The sequence below is a fragment of the Echinops telfairi genome, unplaced genomic scaffold (genome assembly GCF_000313985.2).
Source record: "Echinops telfairi isolate 266 unplaced genomic scaffold, ASM31398v2 ScPeMD7_31;HRSCAF=116, whole genome shotgun sequence".
In the NCBI taxonomy this organism is placed as follows: Eukaryota; Metazoa; Chordata; class Mammalia; order Afrosoricida; family Tenrecidae; genus Echinops; species Echinops telfairi.
The window spans coordinates 616,135-624,382 of record NW_022103928.1 but is presented as its reverse complement, the minus strand read 5'-3'; positions in this window follow the sequence as shown (position 1 = coordinate 624,382).

Here is an 8,248-nt window from a genome sequence, read left to right as displayed (position 1 = left end):
AGTCCAAGTCCAGTCTGTGTTTCTTTCTGTACTATGTATGGCCACTCTGAGCCTGAGGGACCCTGCAGCACCTAACAACAGCAACATGCAGGAAATCAGCCACCGATTCCAAATGGATAGGGATATAATAAAACAAACACTGCCCAATCTTGCCCCATCCTCACAATTCTTCCTACGGTTGAGCTCAGTGCTGCAATCACTGTGTCAATCCATCTTCAGTAGCGCCTTTCTCTTTTTGCAGCCTCTCTAATAAACCAAGCGTGATGTCCTTCTTCAGGGACTGGTCTCTCCTGACAACACGTTCAATGTATGTAAGATTAAGTCTAGCAGTCCTTGTCTCAATGGAGCGCTGGGGACATACTTCTTCCAAGATAGATTGGCTTGTCCTTGTAACAGTCCACAGTACTTCCAATATTCTTTTCCAGTACCACAATTAAAATGCATCCATTCTTATTCAGTCTTCTTTATTAAATTTGCAGTTTTTACATGCATATGAGGTGATTGAAAATTTCATGGCTTGATCAGCAAGTCCCTCAAATGTTCCTCATGTTCAGCAAGCAAGGTTGTGTCATCTTCATAGTGCAGCTTGCTAATAAATCTTTCTCTAATTCTTGGTACCACATTATTATTCATATAAACAAGATTATTTGCCCAGAATACAGAGTGAATAAGTATGGTGAGAAGATACAACAGTGCTCCACACCTTTCCTTTTAAACCATATAATCTATATATATATTTCTGTTCGCTCAACTTCCTCTTGATCCTTGTACAAGTTCTGAGTAAGCACAAGGAAGTGTTCTGAAATTCCCATTCTTCTCAAGGCTAACAATAATCTGTTATGATACATATACTTCAATGCCGTGGCATATTCAATAAAACACAAGTGAACTTCTTTCAGGTATTCTCAGTTTTGCGCCAAGATCCATCTGACATTTGAATTGCGATTCCTTGTTGCACATCCTCTTTAGAATCCAGGCAGAACCTCTGGCAGTTCCCCATCAATATACCGCTGCAATTGTTATTGGATGATATTCAGCAAAAATTTGCTCACACGTTATATCAATGAGATTGTTATATAATTGAAGCAACTGTACAGTCACCTTTTGCTTGGCGTGAGTACAAATATGGGGCTCTTTCAGTCAGTCGGAAAGTTGGTCAAGTAGTGTCTTCCAAATTTCCTGGCATAGACAAGGAAGGGCTTTCAAAACTTCATTAGCTGATTGAAATATATCAATTTATACTTCATCAAATGGTGGAATGTCAACTGGTTGTTTTTGGCACAGTGACTCTGTGTATTATTTACATATTCCTTGTATACCTACTGGATAATTCAATAATTTGCCCATAGAATTGAATATTGAAACTGAAGATTTGATTTTTTTCTTAAGTTCTTTCAGTTTAAGACATGCTGAGTGTGTACTTCCTTTTGTTTTTCTAATTCTAGGTCTTTGCACATTTCATTGCAATATTTTATTTTGTCTTCTCAAGCTCTTTTGAAATATTCTCTTCATATTTTCTCCCATTTTCTTTAGTTACTCTATGATTAAGAGCAAGTTTCAGTTTGTACTGACATCCACACTGATCTTTTTTCCCAGTCTTTTGAATGACCTTTTGTTTTCTTCATGAATAATGTTCTTGATGTCCTCTCACAGCTCACCTACTCTATCGTTAGTGTTTATTGTGTCAAATCTATTCTTGAGATATTTCTGAAATTCAGGTGAGATCAACTCAAGGTCACATTTTGGTTCTTGTGGATTTGTATTAATTTTCTTCAGCTTCAGCCTGAGCTGACATATGAGCAATTGGTAGTCTATTCCACAGCGAGCCCCTGGCCTCGCTTTAGTTGCTGATATTGAGCCTCTACAAGGTCTCTTTCTACAATTGTTGCCAATTTGATTTCTGTGGATTCCATCTGGAAAAGGTCATGTGTGGTTGAAAAATGATATTTGCTATGAACAAGTCACTGATCTTGCAAAATTCTATCATGTGATTTCCTACTGAATATGCTGATAAAATTCTTAGATTTCTTCATTACCAGCCCTTAGTATCAGTTCATAAGTTTGAATAAGAGTTGTAATGACTGGAATTCCTTAAAGGCTGATAGATATAATTTTATCATATTGAACTTCAAGATTGATTTTGAAATTTTCTTTTTGACAATGAATGCAATGCCATTCCCTTTGATTGTGTGATTCCTGGCATAGCAAACCATATGATTTTCTGATTTGAAATGGCCAATACCATTTTCCATTTCAGCTGACTAATGAATAGGATATAGACCTTTATGTGTTCCAATCATTTTTGAGTGCTTCTAATTTTCCTACATTCAGATTTCACACATTCCAAGTTTCAATTAATAATAAACTTTAGCAGCTGTTTCTTCTTACCTTGAGTCATACCCCATCAGCAAAGGAATATCCTGAAGCCTTCCTCACCTTAGGGTTTATCACACTCACTTTGCCAGGACTGGTTCCACTGGAGAAAACAGGTCCTCCGCCGTCACATTTCAAGTATCTTCCAACCTGAAGTGTCCATCTTCTGGCACTATATCTACCAATGTTCTGCTTCCAGTAATTAGGCTTACAGTATCAGGCAGTGTTTTATAGCTATACATTCATTTTCAGTGGCTACTTCCCCTTAAGTTGGCAGCCTCACTTTTATTCATTGTCTGTCCTTAGTCTGGAAGTTCTTCTGAAACCTGTCCATGTTAGGTGACCTTGCTGGCATTTGAAATTCTAGTGACATAGCTGTCATCATCATAGCAACATACAAGCTGCCGTAGTACAACAAACTGATATATTGGGATGTCGAACGTGGATGGACTACATGAACTCAGAAATGAGCAACAGAAATATTATTAGATTTTTTCATCATCATTCCTAATTATCCATTTGCCAAAATTATGCAATTTTGGTCCTTCACCTTACTGGTCCTGTGTCCTAAGGAAAGAAGAATCTAATTAGTGGATACAATAAAGAATCTGTGGCTCTACCTGGCCTCTTTGCTCATCTCACGCCATTTGCTCAGCATACTAAGTGTAGAAGTTACTGCTCTGGTGGTCGTAATTAACCTTTAATTCCATGGTTAGCCATATTTTCTGCTAAACGATTGAATTGGGAGGAATTAACTGTAGTATCACTTGAGTTTTAATGTGCAGTTATTGTTGTGAATAGATAAGTGTAGCGATATTGTATCATTAGGATAAAATATCTAAGAACATATTTTCCTCAAAAAAAGATGTGACTTACTCAACCCTACAACCTCCAGAGCAGTAAAATTGTAAATTGGGTGGGAGGGAAAACTAGATTTGGTGGTGAAGGAGTGAGATGATGAATATCAATTATGTTCTCCAGACCAGTTGTAGTGATACAGCAGACTATTTTTAATAACCACTTTCTGTAAATCATTGTACACTGTGGTGGCCACAACATCAGAAGCTGACTCTATTATGAATTGGACTTCTACCTCTAGGGCCTCTATGAGTTGTAATTGATGGCAAGGGATTTAATCTGGATGATACAAAGCAGATATTGTTAGTACACCCTCTTTAATCTTCACACCCTTACCGAATATTCCATTTCTTCATCTTTGCCACAAAGATGCTGACAGTGTGTCAGCTTACCTTGTTGGCAATACTTGTACTTTATGCCCATCAATTTCTCTGATTCTATTACATTTTATACCTATTGATCCCTGGTGATTCTCATGTATATTTATAATTAGAATGTATGAATTAGTAAATGATCATGGAACAATCAATAAATATATTGAGTGCCCAAAAATCTTCTTCTGCTTCTTTAATCATTGTATTGGGAGCTCTTACAGCTCTTATAACAATCTATCCAACAATTGTATCAAGCATATTTGTACATATGTTGCCAGCATCATTTCCCAAACATTTTATTTCTCTTGAACCCTTGGTATCAGCTCCTTGTTTTTCCCTTCCCACCCTCGTGAACCATTGATAATTTATAAGTTATTTTTATTTTCATATCTTACACCATCAACTGTGGTATTAAACAAGCATTCACACTTGGAGTTGAAAAGCTCGGGTCTGCAACATATTGGTCAACAGCAGAGTGCTTTAACCAGTGTAGCACCATCAAACCATTGTGCCTTTGCCATGTTCAACAATACTCCTAAAATAGCATAAGTCTTGACAGTGACACTCATTAGAATACAGTGTAGGAAGCAGTAGGTGGCAGTTAATTCCATTGGACAATTTTGTGCTGTCCTTCTAGGGTTGAGGCAACACCATTAATATAACAATATACCAAATCTTATTCATTTCGAGTTGTAAGTATGTTCTGTGACAATCTTTTTTTGGTAATTTTATATGAATATATTCAAGAAACTTGAACTGAATTATTGCAATAACTTTCTTTTAAAAAACAACCTGGAATTCTACAGCTTCTTAAATTTTGTTAGTTTGGGGTACTTGTCTGGTGGACTCCAATGTTAACATTGCTTGCAAATCAAGCTTTACTCTTTTGTTTTTGTCTAATTTTAAATTTTTGGTTTATATTTCTGCCGTTTCCTCTTTCTCTCTCCCTCCATACCTTCTTCTTTTTTTAATGAAATGATTTTAGTAAACTCTCCAGTTGCCAACGAAGCAATAAAAGAATACCTCTCTTCTTAATACCCAATTGTAGTAGAAAAGCACTCCATCTTCAACATTAATATGAATTTGGATTTCTGGGTTTAAAAATAAATAGATATATTTTATTATCATTGCAAGTTTTTTGTTTTTCATGTTTTTTCTATATGTAAACTGAGGAAGAGTTTTGTCATCAAAATATGTGTATTTTGTCAAGAACTTTTCTATACTTCTATGGTGATCATGTTTTTTCTTCAATTAATATATTTCCTTATTCAATTTATCAATGTTAAATCAATCTTCATTCCTATGGATAGTTTTGTTGTTGTTATTTTCTTTCAGCACTTTAAAATATTATTATACTGCCTATCTCTGGCTTGCATTGTTTTAAAGAAGACAGATTTTTGTGTTTTTTGTGTGTGTGTGACTCTTTTTTCCCCTGGATACTCTTTCTCTTTACTTTGTTTCATACTGTTTTTGACTCTTTATTATGAATTATGTGAACATTTAAGAACAGATCAGTTTTCCATTCAACAATGCACATACATTTTGCTTCATGCCGTTGATTGTGATCCATAAAGTGTAACATAATTTAATCCCAATTCTTTCCTTTGATTCCTCTTTACATTCCTCTTTTTGTCTAATTCATCTGAAATTTGTCCTGGGACACCGGCTGCCCTTTCTATCTCAAATGATGGATTATTCTAAGGTTTGTGTACCTCCCTACTGTTTTATTTCTGGACCTATCATTTTTCTAGAACTATCTATTCTCTGACAGAATTATGAGCCATGGGAGGTGCGTTTATTTCCAAATCTGAAGGGTGATTAAGGGCTAAAGTCTTAAGGGTTCCACCAATATTTATCTGACCAGTAAATCTGGCCATTTCTAGATTGATATTTCCATGGTCAATTAGCCCCGTTACCAGGAGGTGGTTCATGATGTCAAGCCTCGTTGAACAGAAATGGTGAGTTTGTTGAATGGAATACTTTGTTTTTTTGAGGGGGGGTGGGCGGGGGCAGTTCAAAGGGCCCTTAGCTGGTCTAAAAGCTTAGCAAGTGTTATCCAGCTCCTGGTGGACCTCTCACCATTGCCTGGCTCTCGGGTGGGTTTTCTGCTATTGACTAGTTCTCTGTAGGGTACCTCCTTTTCTCAGGTATGCGTATCCCTGCACCCCTGCACCTCAGATTTCATGCTGAGCCCTTCTCTCCAGACCCAATATTCAAGTGTCTATTCAGTCATTGTGAAGTATTATGAATAGCCTGCCTTTCCCCTCCCAGCCTTTTCACTTTCTTTTATTGATGAGGAAATGGGTCTTAACTGTTCTTCTCATTCCTTTACCCTGGAGAGGTATGTGAGGAAATACTTCTTCCTCTTTCCGTTGAGTTAAGATTCCTGTCATCACCACCTCTCTTCCCTTTGACCACCTCTGTCTAGCTAACATTCCCCTCACAAGTGATACTATGTACCTTTTTTTGGAAGTTGAGGGGCTAAGATCACCTCTTTGTAATTACTTGAATGATTGGATGGCACCATTTCTATTCTCTATTTGGGAAAGTGGTTTAAAAGAAAGCATCTTCATGGAATCTGGTGGCAGCCTGACCCAGGCGATTCAGAGAGAAGCTGAAGTATAGTGACTGTGCAATCATCCATAACTCACAGCTTTTAGCCTAGAAAGGACAAAAAGAACAAAGGCATTAGAAAGACCAGGTCCACAAAAAAGAAGTAGGAGACTAATAGAGATCAAGAGCCCAGGAAAGATAATAACCAGCAGTCCTATGACTAGACATTCTAAGCAGGAGCTGCATGCATGTGAACCTTGGGCCTATAGTTCCTGTGCTCTTTCAAGGAACTTGTGAATATGTTCTTGAATATGGTCTTTTTGGTTTATACAGAAACAGCATTCTTCTTTGAGCATGTTGCAAATTCTGCCTTATGCTGCTGCCAGCATATCTAGGCCCCACCAATTCTGGAGAACAATTGGTGCTAGAGAGTTGATCTACACTTGCATAGTAATTATTACATCAGTGCTCTTGATGTTGGGTTTTGTTAGTTTGGAAGAAAGGTTAACATACATATTTTCTGGACAGACTACATAGTGATTCTGGCAGCAGTCCCCATAATTTCTGCCAAAGCATTGATCCCTAATAAAAAGAGGATTAGCGGCTCTTCTCTTTTGGGCATTCTGTAGATGATACTTAAGGGAACAGGCATAGATGTTGTGGCATTAGCAAGATAGCATAGACACAATTCTTCCCTGTGGTAGTTACATAATTTTATGTCAACTTGACTATGTAAAGGTGTAGGGGTGGAGTCTAGCCTGTCACTCAAGTCACAGCCTGATGAGTGCCTCCTTGTGGGAGTGACCTTCTCATGAGGATAGTCCTGGGAACCTCCCTCACTTTCTCTGCTTTCACCTTCCAGTTGATAAGCCATACCGACTGAGACCTGCCAGAGCCCTGGAGATGTATCCACTTCCATTAGATCCACAATAATTTGCACCCACTGGCCTGTGGTCTTCCTGCATTCTGCATCATTGCATATGACTGTGTGCTTGTGAAAATCCCTCTGAAGAGGGCTTTATGGACTTGTATTGGACTTATGGGCTTGAGTTGGACTGGGCTGGGATGTTTTCCTGATATATAAAGCTTCTTGATATAACAGTCTCTCTTGTACAAATAGGAGTGTCTCTGCATTTGTTTCTCTAATCAACCAGGCCTACACATTCCCAGAGTATAAAACTATCGAGGTGGTTGGTGAACACATATATAAGAGCTTGGTTATGTCCAAGAAGTTTTCGAAACTTTGTCCCCTGTGTGCTCCATCATGTTTACTGATCTATGAACAGCAATTCTCCAGCACCACAATTCAAATACTTCAATTCTTCTTTAGTTTTCCTTATTCAATGCCCAACTTCCACAAGCACATGAGACTATGTAAAATAAAATGGTTTGCAGAAGATTATTGAAATGTACTAGGACTGGTAAAAGGTCAAACCAATGTCTCTTGGAAGAAGTACAGCCAAGTGCTCCATAGAGGCAAGGATGGTGAGACTTCAACTAACATACTTTGACCACGTTTTCAGGAGAAACCAGTCCCTGGAGAAGAACATCATGTTTGGTAAAGTGAGGGGCAGTAAAAAAGAGGAAATCTTTTAATGATATGGATTAGCACAGTGGCTGCGACAATGGGCTCAAGCATAGGAACAGTTGTGAGGATGGTCCAGGACTGTGCAATGTTTCCTTTTGGTGTGCATGGGGTCACCCTAGGTCACAATCAATTCAGTGGCACAGAACAACAACAACATTTATATAAAAGTAAATACAATATTCCCACTTTCCTTTTCATACCCATTCAACCTGAATGTTTATCTAAGCATTTATTCATAGACCACTATTAGTGCAGGATTGTGTAAATAACAGTAGTTACCACTGCTGCCCTCATGAGATCGTTAATGAGGTAGGTAGCTGCCTGGCTAAAGCAGCTGCACCCTCGTCCGACCCTCAGAAAGCAAGAAACCCAAGAACTAGAAAAATGAAGCTCACCCAGCCATTTATCTCTGCACCCTTCAATTAATCCCACATGTGTTTATCAGCCAGGTTGGCACAATAACCTGGCCAAAAAACACATGTGGAATTAATTGAAGGGCGGA